The sequence below is a fragment of the Cervus elaphus genome, chromosome 19 (genome assembly GCF_910594005.1).
Source record: "Cervus elaphus chromosome 19, mCerEla1.1, whole genome shotgun sequence".
NCBI lineage: Eukaryota > Metazoa > Chordata > Mammalia > Artiodactyla > Cervidae > Cervus > Cervus elaphus.
Genome location: NC_057833.1, coordinates 38,974,514 through 38,993,671, shown reverse-complemented (window position 1 = coordinate 38,993,671; position 19,158 = coordinate 38,974,514). Strand labels below are relative to the sequence as shown.

Below are 19,158 nucleotides of genomic sequence, written 5' to 3'. Positions count from 1 at the left end.
TTCCAGCCCATGCCTATCTCCCGTGTAAGCAAGTATAAAAAAAAAAAAAAAAAAAAATCACCCTCAGTTTGGGCTTGAAATGTAGAAAGTCATGCTCAGACACTCTCGTCTTCCCCTCTGAGCCATGAGCGCTCTGAGGACTTGCCCACCACACCTTTGTGCTCCCTGAATCTTAGTTTCCTGTTGTCTCAGTCTGGCTTCCTGATTGCTCTCTGAGCTTCCTGAGGTTGGGAAGCACAACTTACACATTCAGTTCCTAGGGCCTCACACTATTTGTTCAAGGAAGGCATACATGCTTGAAAAACTAAAAGAAAACTGCAGAGCAGGCTGACGTGTCTGGCACAGGAAGCCAAACTCCATAAAAAGGCCTGGCCTCCTTTTAAAATTGCCAGGAAGAGACCTCTCACCATAAAGTGTGGTAGGTGCATGGTGCATCTCTCTAAGGGCTCTGGTGCTAGATTCCTGTGCGAGAAGAAAGCCAAGGGTTAGCTTCGCAATAGAACATTCAGGTTTATGGAGTTCTGCACGTGGCAGGAAATTGACTCTCCTCACAGCAGAAGATGGGCTCTCCTAATAAGATAGCAGATATGTGACCAGTTAAGGAAATGAAAACAAAAATGCATTAAGCACATAGGAGGTTATTTCATTTAATTTCATCATAAACCAGGGGGCATCATGATACAGAATATCAGTGAGCACCACGTTAATAATAACCTAACATGAAGGGCATCTCCAGAACTGTGCAGAAAAGCCCTGACCATCACCAACCATGATGGTGCCATAATCTCCATTTTTATAGATTAACCACCTGAGGCTCTGAGAAATTAAGAGAAATGCTTAGGATCACAGAACTGCTTAAATAGTAGCATTGAGATTCAAATCCAAGTGCACTTGCTTTCCTAACCCATGACCCTTTTACTGCATCATGTCCAGGATGCTGAAAGTTCTAGAAAATGGACTTCACAAATTAAATAGAGCCTGAATAGGCCCCTTTATATCTGAGTAAAGACCTACTTTGCTTTCCCAGAATTTATTGTCAAACTGAACGGAAAATTGAAGAACTTTGAGTTCAAATAATGTCTGTATCTTCTGGAAAACATTAACTTATTCCCTAAGTAACTAGGTTTATTTACCATGATAAGTCAAAGCAACTACCCCCAGGATTTTGCTAACTGATTAAGAATCTATACAGTAGTAGTTAACACAACATTGTAATCAACCATACTATAATTTTTAAAAATTCAGAAAAAAAAAGAAACGGATCTATAGTCCACTTCCAGGAAGCCTGCTCCTAAGGATATCAGAGATAAGGTGGTAGGAGTACTGAAGTGGGTATCACAGAACCTGGCTTCTTGTCCCCACTCTTGGTGGCCTTAGGCAAGTCTCTTGACCTCTGTGCACCAGTTTCTGTGAAGTAATCATCTCTGCCCTGTCTCATTCACTGGTCCTGGGAACACCAAAGGAGAAGGGCATTCACGGACTTTGAACTAGATAAATATAAAGGCACAGGTTAGCACAGCCCCCAGGCCCTGCCGGCATGAGAGCCATGTGGAGGCAATGTGGGACAGCAAACAACAACGGAGTGGAACACTGGCCAGGACTCATCAACCTGAACTTCAGGTCCTCGTCGTGTGTAACTGAAGTACAGTTCACTTATAAAGTTAGTTACAGGTGTAAAGCAGTGATTTGATATTTTTATAGATTATGTACCATTATAACATTTTTGACGATAGTCTCTATGCGGTACATTACATCCCTGTGACTTATTTAAATAACTGATACTCTAGCCAGCCAGCCAAGACCACACCAACACACTGAAGTATAACTGGTAATTTATACCTCAAACCCCCTTTTCCCTTTTCCCACTTCCCCCTATCACCCTTCTCTCTGGCAACAATTAGTTTGTTCTCTGTATCTATAAGTGTGTTTCTGTTTTTTGTTTTTGTAGATTCCACATGTAAGTGAAAACATACAGTATTTGTGTGTGTCTCTCTCTCTGATTTATTTCACTTAGCGTAATACTCCTTGGGTCCATCCATATCACAAAATGCAAGGTTTTATGGTACGGCTTTATTCTTTTTAATGGCTGAGTAATATTCCATTGTGTTTGTGTATATACATGTATATATCACATACTCTTTATTCAGTCATCTGTTGATGGACACTCAGGATACTTCCATATCTTGGCAATTATAAATTACAGGTAATTCTGCAATGAACATTGGCATGCATAAATCTTTTGAATTAGCTTTTTGTTTTCCAGGACAAATACCCAGGGGTGGAACTGCCTTGATTATATGGTAGTCCTATTTTTAATTTTTTAAGCTAACTCCATACTGTTTTCCACAGTGGATACACAAATTTACACCCCCACCAACAGTGTATGAGGGTTCCTGTTCTCCACACCCTTGCCAGTCCTTATTTCCTCTATTCTTCTCCTGAGTTTGGTGAGCTTACTTATAACTGAGAATTCCAACCCAGATCTGTCTGACTAAAAGTCCATGGTTTTTGCACTAATGGACAGGCAATGTGAAAAAGTACAATGAAAAGTCAGTGTTGACTTAAGACTCAGAATTCAGGGTCTCTAACGAGACAACTGCTGGACAATCACAAAATAAACACCCTCACTATCAGTGCTGACACTGCTACTGGGCACTATTTTACCATTAAGGTGACCCAGCAATTGGATTTATGAGACCCAGTACAACCCTGTGAGATAAGCAGAGCAAATTTTATTAGTTTCATTTATAACTAAAGAAACTATGATTTTGTAAACATAAATAATTTTCAAAGTTGCGTGAGCGATTTGGTAATGATGGAGTTTGGACTTAACTTTTATGTGTGTAAGTGAAATAAGACAGGAGGCGGGGATGTGGAACCTGGTTCACTATCTCACGGGGCCGAGACTCAAAAGGGCTTATGTTCGGCTTCCTGCCAAACCCTGCCCTCAAAGGTCGAGTTTCCCGGGAAAGAAGACTTCTCCAAACCTTCAACCATACAGTCTTACAACTTCAAGAGCACCTCAGCCTTCAAGGTCAGTGCTCTGTCATGAGTGCCATGGGCACTCATCTGAAACCCCATGTCAGGGCTCCCAGGTCTCTTGAACACCATCCTCTTTTGAGGCTCCCAGTCCATCACTGGCTAGACCCTCTGGTCAGAGGGACTTAGAGCGTCAATCTCATCTCTCAAGCTGCTACAGAGAGACACGGACTGAAGCAGTTTAATCTAAACAGCCCAAACTGAAGGAAAGGAATAGTAAATATTTTCCCCCAAATTCTTTGGGAAAATAGTCCAAGTTTTTAATTTCTCAATCATTTCTCTGATTGCCTTCTTACTTCTCTAGTACTTTGCACTGCTGGAATCTCTCCCCTTGTCCATTTGTCTGGCAACCAAACAGCCTTTCCGTTTCTGGGCTCCTGTGGAGGCCACCTCCCCTTCCCTACTGTTTCTTGCTCCCTGCTATTTGTCTCTAATGTTTAGTAATGCTTGCTTTTGATTTTCTTTTTTAGGCCATGCTCTACAACGTGTGGGATCTTAGTTCCCAGACCAGGAATCAAACCCCTGCCCCCTGCACTGGGAGCATGAAGTCTTAGCCATTGGATCACCAGAGAAGTCCCAGCAATGTTTGCTTTTCATGCTGACCCCCTGCTAGAGGGAGACTCCTCCTGGCTCATTTCTGAAATTCCAGTGACCCCTCACGCCTGGAACACAGTGGGTATTCAATAAAGGATTCTTGAGTTGACTGGACTTATCATTGAACACTAACAACCCCCACCTGGCTTCTAGAAGAATAAGTAACAACTCACATTATCACCTACAGAGAATAAGCCAACACTGAACCAACAGAAAGAAAATCCCAAAGGAGGGCTCCCCATCTATATCACTATATCACTACATGCCGGGTATCACATGCAGGGCTTGGCCAGAGTAGGTGCTTTAAAAAGGTAGATTAAATTACAGAATAACTTTAAATCTTATATTTATAGTTTATAGAAGTAGGCAAATCACCTATCAAAACTAGGGACTGAAAATAAATAAATAAAAAACATGAAGAAAAATGCAAAGCTGTAGCCAGACATTGAGCCCCTGTGGCTTCTTTTCCAGTGCACTCCACTGTGCCTCTCCTAAACAGAGTATGGACCCCTGTGCTGCTTCCACATCCCACTCCTCCCGGTGTTCCTTACCTGCTTCTAGCTAATCCTCCTGGGCTGCAAGCCCTCCAGGCCCTCAGGAACGAGCACTGTTCTCCATGGATGTCTGTTTTACTGGGTCTGGAGGCCAAGGCTCGTTCTTCTCAGGATGATCAAAAATCATCTACAAAGAGGAGGGTAAAACAGAGTTAAGCACCAGTTTTCAAGAGGAGCAAGGTTAAAGATTAAAAAGATAGTCAGGGACCTCTGCTAAACCCCAATGTGGGCCCTGGTATGGCTCAATCCAGGAAGCCCCAAGGGCTCAGAAAAAAAAAAGAGAGAGAGAGAGAGACAAAAGTCAATTACAGATGCAATGTTCTGGGTTCATAAACAGCACAGAAATCCTAGAAATAGTCCAATACTAATAAGCACATGACAGAAAGATGAAGCAAGCACCATACACCATTCCCAGCCTGGGAAGAAAGAATTGTCTGGTCGCTGGTTTGTGCATGCATAAATAGCAGTTTTGGGAAGACAGGATTCAGTTCATCCAAAATGAACTCTAAACAGACCTTTTAAAAGTTATTTATTATCAAAGAATATTTAATGATATATGATATATGAAAGTTCTATCAGTATAATGTTAACTGAAATTCAGAAAAAAAATTTTTAATTCAAATCTGAGAAGGAGGAAAGACTACACCAATGTATACACCAACACACACACATACCTGGAAGGTAGAATAAGGAGTAATGAGCATTTTCATTTTTTATAAATTTCTGTATATCGAAAAATTTCTGAAGTATACATCATTACTCTTAAGAGTTAGAAAAAATTATAAAAATATGTTTTAGAAGCTAAAAATAGAACTCTATACTTGTTAGCTTTCTTCCTTCTGATGGAATATAGAAAAATAACAAAGGAAAACTTAATAGTTGCATGAAAATTCCAACTTCTATACAATAAAAATATTGTAATAAAAAGGAAAATAAGGCTCAAGGTGTATGAAATTTTCACCATAAATGCCTTTAAAAATGAACAGGCAATCAACATGAGCAAACAAATCACAAAACAGAAAATACCATTAATGAACATATGAAATTATGATTACTCTTGGGAGAAACCCAAAAGAGGTAACTGGGACATTAAGATACTAGTTTATAAAATTAACTTTAACCAGTAGTTTTCAAAATGATAATACTCATTGACAGGCAGATTATAATGAAATTGGTATATTTCAAGAGAGCAGTAGAAATTAATTTAACTTTTTTAGAAAGTAATCACACCAAAGAATTAAGAGCTTATGACTATGAACCAAGTTATTGTACTCCCAGGAAATAATATTGAATAAATAATTTCAAGGGGAAAAAGTTGTATATTTCTGTTTCCTCACATATAAGATAATTCCCTACCTTACACAGCTTTGGTGAGAATTGGAAGAAGATTCATGAGACAAAGAATGAATTTTATGAAGCAATGTGCATGTGCAAAAAGAAAAAACAGATTTCAGTTTCAAAGAGATTTATAATGGTGAAAAAAATCTAAAATTAAAAATTAAGCTTACAACAATAGCGAAATAATTAAACTATGGTACTTACAATCAGATAGAATATATACATAATGGTGTATGAATTTTATGTAGCAACATGAAATAAAATGCTTAAAATATTATAACAAAGAAAGTGAAACAAAATGTTACCTGTACATACATCAGTGTGACTAAAAGTTCTACATATTCAAATATCTAGGCTGGGGGTGTCTAAGCTTTTCATGACCAGGAGGCAGGCAAGCAGAGCCTGGGTGTGATTGACAGGACAGAAGTGAGAAGTGCCATTCTGCTCTTCGTCAAAAAACAGTCAGGGCTCCCCTTATCCATTTAGCAAAGCACTGGCTCCCTAGCAGCCTCCTGGTACAGTCCAAAAATTGCCTCTGATAGCTAGCCTTCTTTTCAAGTCATACAAGTTTCCTCTGAGGTGAGGGAGAGGGGTTTGTGATTATGCAAGCATTCATATTATTATTGGATTACCATTTGTCTCCTTCTACTAAAAACGTGAACCCTGTAAGTGCTGGTTCTTCACTACTACCCTCGGTGCACAGGTGCATGTCTGGCATATGGGAGATACTCAATGAGACATGGGTTCGATCCCTGGGTCGGGAAGATCCCCTGGAGGAGGAAATGGCAACCCACGCCAATATTCTTGCCTAGGAAATCCCATTGTTAGGTAGTTAGAATAGGAAAAAGGAGTCCAGAATGGCAGTGGCTAAAAGACAAGGGAAAAGCCCACAAAAAATAGAACAAAGGAAAGTCCAGGACCGAGTGAGGACCTCAGGTAAAACAAACAGCATTCCTGGCTAGCCCAATTTACATAGAGCAGGCCCAGAGGGAGGAAGAAAAACATATAAAAAGGGGAGGAGAAAAAACATATAAAAAGAGGAGCCAAAATTGGGCTGGGGGCTTCTCTTCTCTTTGTGTCTCTTGGGTTGACCCGCCCTCATGCCTTGAGGATGTATTTTCCTTTGCTTTAGAAATAAAACTGAGCTCTAACACAGAGCTGTAACACTGGTCCATCTGAGGTAATTACAAGGGGCTGTAACACTGGGCAGTTTGTTGCTTCAAATTTTTGTTGTGACAAGACAGAACCAAGGAAATTTCAAACTCCCCCGACACCATGAATAGAGGAACCTGGCAGGCTGTGGTCCATGGGATCACAAAGAGTCGGACATGATTTAGTGATTAGACAACAACAAACAAGGACTATTTGTTGAATGAATGAATGAGTGAGTGAGGGAAGTGTTGCCCATCCTTTAGAGGTCTATGATTACCACAGGCACCACTGATGGACAGAGTTCCTGCTCAGCGGCCTCAAAGACAACACTCTGGGCAGTCACGGCACTTAGGATGCCACTCTCACCTCTATTTGCCACCTCACTGCCACCCCCTCAATGCTGGGGCATGAGACCTGTGTTTGGGTTCATTGCACAGACATCAGAGGAGTACAGCAAACCCAGTTCTTCCTCCCTCACATCACATTTACTTGGAACAACTTGCCCTTTAAGGAAATTAAAAATCACTCTTGATTCTTGATTTCTAAAAATCAACAAATTGAAACAAGTGGTATAACTGTTGATCTCTATGTACCATAAATGGTGAGGGCCTTCCAAAAATAGTCACTGCTGGTCATGAGATACTAGCAGTGGTGATCGTCAACCAGCTACAGAAGCAGTCAGTAATAGAATCCTCAACTCTCTGGGAGAGACACTTTAGCACTCATGACAATAATAGTTACCAAGTGTGTAATACTAGCTATATGCAAAGCCCTGACTGTAGCTTAAGAGTTAAGAGTAAGGACTCTGGAATTAGACTGAGCTGGGAAAGAGTTCAAACTGCCTCTCACCAGTTTATATGACCTTGGACAAGCTGTTCAACCCTAGGAAGCAGTTTTTTAAATCTGTAAAATGGTAATAATAATAACAGAGCCCCTATCACGGGATTATTTAAATAATCAAGTTAGATAAGACACCCAAAGGGATTGCAATAGGAACTATGACAAAAATTATCACATCACTTCATTTACTCCTCACCATCCCGCCCTCCTCACCATCCCATGGTTGAGAGGATACCACTGCTATCCCCATTTTATAAATGGGGAGACTGAGACAAGAAAGAAGAGTGATTTGCCCAGAGTAACTCAGTTGTAGCACTCCAAATGCCTCATGCTCTTCCATACATTTGCAGTCCTCCCCAGAGAGCTCCTTCTGCTTGAAATGTCCTTTCCTACCCTGTTCACATGGGACCACATCCTCCCCCCTGAACCTCCTCTACTAGCTCAAGTGCCCCTGGACTTTGAAGCCTTTCTTGACACCACAGAGATCGTCACAGCTCTGCCATGCCTATGCTGGCTCTCACCAGACCACATGTTTGCAGCTCTGTCCCAGCCTGTAAGATCTATCTCTGGCCCCCCTGCACCTAGCCAGACTCTGCGCCATAACTGAGAAGTGCTCAGTCATGTTTGAGTGAAAAAATCTAGCTCTGACACCTCTCCTCCCCACTCCCCAAGCCCTTCAATTTTTAGAATCACCCCCACCATCTCCCTACCCATCACCTTCAATTGCTAGAGTCCCCTTTACAGCACTGTCATTGGCAGATGTTCATTCTGCCTGCTGAACGTGCTGAATGACAGGAAATTCACCACTTCCCCAGGTCGAATGTGGCTGTGTGAGCAGCTCTGCCTCTTAGAAAGGTCTTAAAATGAAGAGCAATCAACCTACTTGCAAAAATAAACTCGGTGGTGTAAGCTTTGATCTCCAGATTCATACAGACTCAAAATGAAAACCAGTAATGCTTGCTGAGCCTATGCTCAGTGCTGGGAACTCCAACACAGGCACCCACTCATTTCATCCTCATGACAACCCTGTGAAGGCCACACTGCCTACTGCCCACCTTCTCCTCCACCCAGGATACTCTTCCTCATTCCTTGAATATGCTAGCTCCTGGCTTACTATAATTCTTTTCAATACTATTTCTATTGTAACTGTTCATAGCATTAATATCCACTTACAGAATTATTCTAGTCCCCTGGTCTCTTTCTTTTCTTGGACTTCAAAATCACTGTGGAGAGTGACTACAGTCATGAAATTAAAAGATACTTGCTCCTTGGAAAAAAAGCAATGAAAACCTATGCAGTGTATTAAACAGCAGAGACATTACTTTGCCAATAAAGGTCCACACAGTCAAAGCTATGGTCTTTCCAAGAGTCATGTATGCATGTGAGAGTTGGACCATAAAGAAGGCTGAGCACCAAAGAACTAATGCATTTGAACTGCGGTGCTGGAGAAGACTCTTGAGAGTCCCTTGGACAGCAAGGAGATTAAACCAGTCAATCCTAAAGGAAATCAACCCTGAATATTCATTGGAAGGACTGGTGCCGAAGCTGAAGCGCCAATACTTTGGCCACCTGATGTAAACAGCCAACTCTGAAAAAGACCCTGATGCTGAGAAGATTGAAGGCAGAAGAAGGGGACAACAAAAGATGAGATGGTTGGATGGCCTCATAAACTCAATGGACATGGGTTTGAGCAAACTCTGGAAGACAGTGAAGGACAGGGAAGCCTGCCGTGCTGCAGTCCATGGGGCTACAGAGAGTTGGACACAAGCGCATGACTGAACAACAACAACTGGTCTCTCAGTTTTTTGATCTCCTCAGTTCCAAAGGCTGTGACCTCAGCAACGCAGTCCAAGGTTATATCTTTGACCTTGTCATTTCCAAAAAATATGCTCCCTTCATAGTCTCGATTTCAGGTATCCTCTCTCTCATCACCACTCTCATCTCTGCAGCTTAGTCCAACCAGTACCTAACTCCAACAGTCTTCTGGGTTTGATCCGACCACCTTCTCACTGCCTCTCACTTCCTCCCTGCCCTCCCTTTCCTTTCTATCCACCTCAGATTCCCTGGTCAGTCATTCAACTGACCTCTCGCAACATGCATGGCTGGATAAACCCCAAGTCTGGTTAAATTCAGCTCTCTGGGCTACTGCAACCTGCAAATATGCAGCTGAACGTGGTTAAAGAAAATCACACAACGATGCTTACTGATTTCACTTGAGGTTCATCACTGCTAACTGCAAGTAGTTCCTTGATGCTTCATAGCAATGAGATGCTACATTTCCAGTCAATTCATCTGCCACTCTCCTAGAGGACTGTATGACTTCCTCCCTTAGAAATTCATCTTACCCTCACCTGATGAACTTGCTACTTATTCACAGAACAAACTTTCACACACATGCCTTTGTACAACAGCTGCTCACCTTATCTGCACTTATGCCCAAATGATCTCATTACTATGAATAAATTGGCTGCATTCAACACTTGCAATGTCCAACTTTTCCCATAGATTCTACACACTCTTGTCTACTTAAGGACGTTCTTAAAAATCCCTCTTTTTTTCTTCTGCATCAATAGATAGCCTTCTGTCAAAGATCATCAGCATATAGCTATGCTATTATTTCTCCTATCTTCAAAAAAAAAACTCTCCTAATTGAAGCAACCACCGCCTGACCCAGATCAGTCTTAGCATCACTAACAACAGAACACCTCAATAGTTTGTGCCTTCTGAAATGAGACAATGTGAAGCACATAGCACCACCTATGAAAAATTCTTATCCAAGATGTTTAATCTGTATATGCAATTCTAGTTTTTTAGGAAATACAAGAGAAAGAAGAACAAGTTAAAAGATACCCTAATTTATCAGATATATCCAGAAAGTGGGACACTCTATAGAACAACCGAACTAGTTTCATCAAGTCAATGGGCACACACACACACACACACAAAAAAAAAAACTAAATAGCTTAAAAAAAGACAACAATCACATGCAGTCTGTAGACCTTTGGCTTGAACAGAGCAACACTGGCAACAAACTGGGTTATCTGAATATAGATTAGGTATCATATTAAGAAATCACTGTTAATTTTGCTAGGTATAATAGGATTATCATGATTATATATGTGATTAAGTTAGAAAAAAACTATGTGTTTGAAGTAGAAATGAAATTTACTTTAAAATAATTCAGCCAAAAATTAAGCAAATATGAAAAAAATGCAATGTTGTTTTGTTCAAATATATTCAAATTAAGCTATGTAAGGAATGAGGGTGATTTGCAGACTCTTCTTAGACAACATCATTTGAGATTAAGGAGAGTTTCAAAGAGCTTGAAAACAAAAAAGTTATGGTCAATAGTGTTTCTGTTTTACTGGAGGAGTTAACTGAAAGAAGATACAGGACAATACAGAAGTCTCCTATTTAGCCACTACGTGAGGTCTAAATAACCTCCTTTTCCCGGTCCCTCCAATGAAAGCTCTAGACCTTTTTCTCCCCTTTACAGTAAAACTGCTTGAAAGAAATATCTGGACACACTGTTTCCAATTTCCCTCTTCCCCTTCTCACCTGCAGCCCCTCCATCAAGCTGCCCTCAATCTCTGTAAGACTGCTCTTGCCACATCCCAAACACCTCCATGACTCCATGCTACCAACAGATGCTCAGGGCTGTCTTTGTCTTATTCAGCCCATCAGCCGTACTTTACACAGTTGGTTACACCACCTTTCTGACTTCCAAAACCCACATTTTTCTTCTCCCCTTACTGTTCACTCCTCCTCAGTTGTCTCTGACACTGGTTCCCCAACCTCTCCCCCACCTCTACACACAGAAGTGCCCCAGTTTCTGGACTTTGTTCTAGTGATACTCCCTCTCTCCTGGATGTGGGCACCTTGTGGCCTGTTCCCCGTCTACCCAGTCTGTAGTTTGCACCCAAAACATATTTGCTGATGTGAAATGAAAATATTTCCTGCCATATTAATCAACAAGAAATGTCACAGCCATCAGCGATTTCTGGCCTCCCAATGTGAATGAGGGCTCCCCAAACAGCCATCCAGTGGATGCTGCCACCCCTCATAGTGATTGCTGAGGAGCTGGGGGAATGCAAGAAGCAAGGTGAACAAGGAGACAGGATTGGCCCCAAATAGCTGAGGTGCATACGAAAGGAATGAATTCAGTGAGTCCAGAGGCTTGCATCTTACCATAGGTAGAATGTTAAATTCCTTAACTTGATTCCTGATCTTTGATGTTTAGACTGCTGCTCCCTTTGTTGCAAACTTATATAGCCTGACATCCCCCCTGCCTCCTTGGAGCAGTTTTCTCAAAGCTACTGAGATGCTGTCTCCCAGGCTCGGAGTCTTAAACATTCCCACTAAATAAAATAACTCTCTACTTTCAGGTTGTGATTATACCTTTTTGTTGACACCGACATGCACTAAAATGAGTTCAGAAACAGGTTCTGTTGGTGAGCTTCTACAGAAAGGAAATCTCTAATACTTAAAGACAAACGAAAAAGAAGAGTAGGGCTTGGGTTGGGAGACTAAAATAAACATTATATTCACTTCACTTGTTACTGTACCCTCTATAATCTGTAGAGAGCAGGCAGCACTGCAGAGAACAATGATGATCAGATTTAGAGCACATTATTGAAATTAGTTGTTAAAATGTAGATTCCTGAATTCTACCCTCAGTCATTCTGATCCAAGTAGAGATGGGGCTAGGAAAACTGCATTTAGCAAGCATCCCAGGTGATTCTGATGCCAACAGAAGTGCTAGTCTGAGAAAGCTTTATCAAGATTCAGGATGGGAAAAGCATAGAAATTGAGTGTAATCAACTTTTACAGTAATTTGAAAGAGTAATTTTATGCCTGTTTTAAAATATGGCTTATTATTTTAAATGTCTTTTTCATTTCATTATTCTAGTAACTCCTTTTTATTGTATTTTTAAAACTATGGATGTGGGAGAGGTTAGGGCAGAAATCTTGTCCTTCACCACCACTAGTCTGAGAAGCCCCAACTTTGGAGAAAGAGATCAGGCTCTGGCATCTCAAAAGCCCAGATTCAAATCCTGGCTTTTCTATCTGTTAGATGTTGCAGGATGTTAGACCAGTTTTGCCATCATCTGTAAGCCTTGTGTCTTCATCTGTGAAGTATGGATAATAATACTTTAAAGTCTGCCTCCACAGGGTTGTGTTGACAATCTACCGATAGAGTTTATCAATCTGTTCTGGCTAATAATTATTGTACTTTTACCATGTGCTAAATATTTCATCAATACAAAATGCAGAGTTCCTGTAATTGAGTGAAGATCATTTAAACTCAGCAGCATCAATAGTGCTGGAGGTGGGTGCAGCTGGTTCACCTCCCACGGTCCCCAGCAGAGCTGGTCCAGGCTGCTGTCAGACACAGTGTTTCAGGTCCCGACCACCGAACTCCACTGTATGGGAGCCAGCAGAGGTCAGAACCTTAGTCACTGAGTCAAAACACTTCTGACAAGTCACAGTTTTACTCAGAAGGACAGAAAAAATCAGAAACGTGATAAGCAATGGAAACCAACCTATCGCTCGTAGAGACTCACCAAGTACCTGAGTGGCTGCACTGACAAGTGTTTGCCTGGTGGGGAGGGGGGAATCTTGCCAGATCAGAGCCCTAAAGATAAATGGGCCTTCAATCCTGCCTGTTTAAGACCCAGACTGCAAACAAACAAACAAAATGGTCTCTTAACAGAGATGAGATCTTTTCCCAGCCAGGCAGGCACTAATGGAGAAGATTGTGAAATGGCTGAGTACATTTCCCTGAGGTTTCCTAAAACATGGAGAACAGAACTTGATCTGTGAGGGGTGTTAAGTCCCCACCACAGAGAGGGCAGCTGCTCCACGGTACCAGGCCAGAGCCAGCCTCTCAGAACAGGTGAGGGGAGCTCTGAACTCAGGACTAAGGGAGTGGACAAAGGGGAAAAAAAAAAAAAAAAAAATCCCAGGCCATTTGCTTGTGATTCGTCTTCAGTCTTGTGCCTTTGGTGGACACATATTTGTAGAAATTTTTTCCTTCTAATTCAATAGGTGCCTGGTGGAAAGTAAGTGCTTCACACCCCATCAGCTTTCCTTCTGTATAATGCCCACCTCCCAGTACCAGTGGCAGAAGCCCCAGCCCCAAAAGCCATCTCCCCATTCTTACCAGCTAAGACAAGTCTGCTCCCATCCATCAGTCAGCGGTGAGCCGAGGAGGAAGGAACAAAAGGGCCTGCAAGGAGGGCTGAACAGACACAACGCTCCTCCCAAGCAAGGGACCCACCTCTCTTCCTTCACACCCCAACTCACACCCCACAGAGACACAGAGGGGGAAAAAAACATAGGCCTCTTTCCTCCTGAGAAAGAACTGTTTCACCTCCTCCTCATCTTAGAAAACTAAGTTTGTAGTGACTATTATGGAAGCTTTTACACATACAAAAATAGACAGAAAACACCATAAAGAACCTCCATGTTTTCATAACCCAGATCCAAAGATTATCAGTATTTTGCCAACCTTGTTTTATCCATCTCACACTCCAGTAACTTAAAGCAAATGCCAGACTTCGTGTCAGTTCCCCACACCGGCTCTTCTTAACTAGGGTCCCAGGAGAAAATTAAGTCTTAATAGCTTAAGACATCCATTTATGTAATGAATTAACTTTCCTCCTTGGCATCTTGGGAGAAAGAAATGGCAATCCACTCCAGTATTTTTGCCTGGAGAATCCCTTGGATGGAGAAGCCTGGCAGGCTATAGTTCATAGGGTCTCAAAGAGTTGGACGTGACTAAAGCAACTCAGCACAGCACACTTTGGCATCTAGAAGAGAATTAGCTATTACCCTCCTCGGGAGAACTGAGAACATAGGCCCTCAAGATCATTTTCTGTGGAGCTGAATTCTGTATAATATTACCCACCCCACCCCCTACGTGTTAGGTTCTGTGTATGTACATACATGACCACAATGTCATTATCATCCAATAGCCATTTCACTTTCAAATTTTTGCCAATTCTCCCAAAAATGTCTTTTACACTAAATTCCTTGAATGAGGATCCCATCAAGGTGGGCACTTCTTGTTTGGATGATACACCACTCTCAACTCTCTTCTAATCTATAACAGTTCCCTACTCCTTTATTTTTTTTTTTTTTTTCTTTTCCATGATATACATTTGTTGAAAAAACTTAAGTCATTTGTCCTGTGGAATATGCCACACACTGAATCTGGTTGAGACCTCCTTGTGGTATCAACTTACTCCCCTTTTTTCTGTGTTTCCTGTAAACCTAGTGTTAGATTCCAAAGCTTCTTGAGATGCAGTGGTTTCAAGTTCAATGATCCTCCCACTGTTTTGATATTCTACGAGGGGCTAAACCCTGATCATCTAAGGGAGTTTGGGGTGGGGAAATGAACAGGGATGTCTCTACGTTGCAGTGGTCCCAGAGCTTATAAGGACAACATACTCCAATACTCATAACAGGTTCACTCATTCAGCAAGTAATCATTTTCTACTGTGAGCCAAAGTAGAGATATGACAGTGCAGAAACCAGCCAGAAATCTCACACCCCAGAATATGCCTGCCAGTGAGAGGGTAAGTGGAGAGTAAGACAAAATAAAGACATACAGTGTGCTTTGTAAGTGGATAGAAAATTAAAGCAGGGAAGATGGAGAGGGATAGCAGGGGCTGGGGGGCAGAGGATCCCTTGTAAATTAGATATTCAGAGAGAGCCTCATTGAAAAGGCATTTGAGCAAATATTGGAGGGAGTGAAGGAGGGCTCAGGCAGATTTTTGAGGGAAGAGAGTTCCAGATGGAGGACCAACAAACTGTTAGGCAGAGATACGCTTGACCTGCTTGAACACCAGCATGGAGGCCTGGGGAGAGAGGACGAGGAGGAGAACAGTGCAGGAGGGGGCAGGGAAGCGGTGGCTACAGATCATAGAGGGGTTTCCACTGGTGTAAGAACTCTAGCTAAGAACTCGAACTCACTGTACATTAAGATTTGGCTGACTTAAGATTTGAAAGGGATCATTCTGGCTGCTACATTGAGAATCAACTGTAGTGGGTGGCAGGTTGGGAAAGGTCAAAAAAAAAAAAAAAGAAAGACCTTTTAAAAGGCTACTGCAACAAGCCAGGGGAGGAAAACCCAGGATCCTGTTAACTAGAGTTCTTCCCAGGCACTCGCATTGTGCGTTGCCAAATTTAATTCTTGCAACCACCCAGTGGGGTGGGTATTAACAATTCTCTTTTATGAGTGAAGAAACTGAGGCTCAAAGAGTTTAAGCCATTTGCTTCAGATATTGTAAATGGGCAATCAAGCTGGGGTGTGAGTCACTGGTCTAACTTGTAAGCCTGGTTCTGCTATCCAACACATGTCCCTCTAAATTACTGGAACGCCTCTGCTTTACCAGGTCAACTAGAGTTGCCAGTGACCATTTTGGAAACTTCTGTTGACACTTCTTTATACTTTGCACTGATCCCCACCTCTTTAATTTCTCAGTGTGCAAACTTCACCCTCATCTGTACTTCAGGACCCAAACTTTCTGTCCCCAGACTAGAATCCTTGATACCATACTGCCTTCAGCTAACCACAATACCTCCAAGGAGTCTCTATGTCCTGGGCTCCAGAAACCTCCAATGGGCTCCCATTTCCTTCAGATCAGGAACTCTTTTTTTTTTTTTTTTTCACTTTTTGGTTGTGCCACACAGCATGTGGGATCTAACTTCCCAGACCAGAGATGGAACCCACAGCCTCTGCATTGGAAGTGTGAAGTCTTAACCACTGAACTGCCAGGGAAGTCTCAAACTCTTAATTTGGGTCACTTCAGTTACCACTCAACTCTGCAATGACTCATTTTCCTGTTTCTTCATGTCAGTGATAGCTGGCCACCCTACCAAAGATGTGCTCTTTCTGCCATATAGAGTTGCTGCTTAAAGTGGTGGCCCAACCAGGGATTATATTGATATTTTTCAGGAAGTGTGTATGCATGCACATACACACATACGCATCCTGCATCTAGGTGGAACTGGGACTGTTTGACTAGTTATCAGCAATAAAATGTGATAACAAAATAACACGTGTCACTTCTGGGCAAGGTGAGTAAGAATTGAATCTATTTGTTCTGATTGTCTATTTGTTACTGTAACTAAATGAGCTACTAAATAGAGTGTGTGTGTGTGCATGTCTGCTTAGTTGTGTAGTAGTGTCCGACTCTTTGCGACCCCATGGACTGTAACCCACCAGACTTTATATATTTATTTCTACTAGTCTAAGTAGAATTCTGAGAATTCATTAGAATTCTTAGCTATAGATTTTTCATCGTCCACACAATTCTCTCTTCATCCCAGCATTTCATTAGCACAGTAAAATAACAGTTCTCCTTAATTTAGCCAAAGCCACCAGTTTCTAAATTCTTCTATATCTAGTGCCTTTTTATTTGTTTACCCCTGCCATGACCCCCAAATTTTGAAAACTGTTCTCAGCCAAATTTAACTAATAATTTGCATTCTTGTCTGTTATCAAATGGACAGGGCTTCCCTTGTGGCTCAGTCGGTAAAGAATCTGCCTGTAATGCAGGAGACCTGGGTTCGATCCCTGGGTTAGGAAGATGCCCTGGAGAAGGGAAAGGCTACCCACTCCAGTATTCTGGCCTGGAGAATTCCATGGACTGTATAGTCCATGGGGTTGTAAAGAGTCGGACACAGCTGAGCGACTTTCACTTTCACAAAATTTTCATCAAATGGACCAGGATGTTGCTGCCAATCAGAGGCTCTGTAACAACCTAGAGGGGTGGGAAAGGGTGGGAGGGAGATTCAAGAGGGAGGGGAATATATACCTATGGCTAACTCATGTGGATGTATGGCAAAAGCCAAAGCAATATTGTAAACCAACTATCCTTCAATTAAAAATGAATAAAATTTTTTTCAAAAAGAGGTTCTGACCAGCATGAGACTGACGTTACTATCAAATCAGATGACACAAGCTGAGCTTGAAACAAAGTATCATGATGATTTTCTTGGTCTGAGCAGGTTTTTGGGACCAATGTGCTTCTCCCATTTGACTTTTTGAAACCCTGAAGTGTCTGATGGGTCTCATGAAACCCTGGGCAAGGAATTCTGGTTTGTCCATGACCTGAAACTGACCCCCATAAAATCATAACTTTCTGATCTCAGCTGGCCTCCTAAAAAAACAGGTTCTGCCAGTTGACTAGATATGGAAGAGTGCTTTTTAAAAAACTACCCCCATCTGCACCCAACTGTGCAAAATTAAGGCAAAGTTTATCTGGAAGAATCTGGCTCCTAAGTGCTTAAAAATAAGGAAAATAGCAATGTAAAATCAGAATTTTAGTGACTACCAGATCAAACAGGGCTTCCCTAATAGCTCAGTTGGTAAAGAATCCGCCTGTAGTACAGGAGACCCCAGTTCGATTCCTGGGTTGGGAAGATCCACTGGAGAAGGGAAAGGCTACCCTCCCCAGTACTCTGGCCTGGAGAATTCCATATAGTCCATGGGGTCACAAAGAGTCGGACACAACTGAGCAACTTTCACTTTGTTCTTCCCTGGTGCCTCAGATGGTAATGAGTCTGCCTGCAATGTGGGAGACCAGGGTTCAATCCCTGGGTGGGGAAGATCCCCTGGAGAAGGAAATGGCAACCCACTCCAGTATTCTTGCCTTGAAAATCCCATGGATGGAGGAGTCTGGCAGGCTACAGTCCATGGGGTCACAAAGAGTCAGACACGACTGAGCAACTTCACTTACTCACAGATCAAACAGACACAAGTCTCCCTCCTCATCACCTCAGCTCTCAGCAGTTGAATGCACAGCAACAGTTATATCAGAAAGATGCTCCCTGGGGACAGAATAGCAGTGCTGTGATAGCTGGGCACGGTAATTAGCTGCCCAGAATTTTTACGCGCTAAAGAGCAAAGGAGGACTAAATGGCAACAACACAGGAAGGAAAGAGTACTACCAAAAAAAACACAGCGCTTAAGAATTTTCTCTTAAATCTTGGTAACAAGGTCTGATGACCTAGATCATAAAGTTTAAGAATATTGTCTTAAATCTTGGTAACAAAGTGTGATGACCTACATCTGGCTCTTCAAACCCCAGTTTAAGTGTGTCTTTAGTGAGAACAATGATGTCTGCTAATGTTGTCTTAAACATAATTTCCTCCAGAAACCCCTCCACTGGGGATTGTGTCAAGGGCCATCTCCAACTTCCCCCCCATGTAGTTTTACCTGTTGGACAGGAGGAATTCAGGGCCAGAGTTCCTTAACATTTCCTAAATACCAGAATCACTGAGGTGATCGGCTTCTCCTTAACATCACCAAGGTGATGACTGTTTACCCCCTCTCATCTTAGCAAATTGATCTCAAGGCCAAATGGGCCACCATGCAAAGAGAAAAGCGAAGAGAATATAGAAGAGAAAGAGTTTGATCCCAGTCTGTCCTTGGAAGTGCTCCTCACTTCTAAATCCCATAGCCATGAAGTTCAATGTGGGTGAAGGGAACTCCTTAGAAGACTGCTGCTCTTGCCTGAGCGTTAACAGCACTTAGGAAGCATTTTAAAAGTACAGATGCCTTAACCATGACATTTTTCACAGAACTGGAACAAATAAAATTTATATGGGAACACTAAAGATCCAGAATTGC

At 42.0% G+C, this 19,158-nt stretch overlaps 1 protein-coding gene across 3 annotated transcripts in view; it reads right to left on the bottom strand.

The window, feature by feature from the left end:
* Positions 1-19,158, bottom strand: part of ST6GAL1 (ST6 beta-galactoside alpha-2,6-sialyltransferase 1) — a 148,608-nt gene that overhangs the window by 34,547 nt on the left and 94,903 nt on the right. For 2 of the 3 annotated variants that reach the window (XM_043874372.1, XM_043874373.1), the window contains one exon: positions 4,185-4,314. The gene's annotated coding sequence lies outside the window, so the exon portion shown is untranslated. Of the gene's footprint in view, positions 1-4,184; positions 4,315-13,680; positions 13,700-19,158 lie in introns of those variants that run through there. The other variant, XM_043874374.1, reaches the window with a different exon arrangement.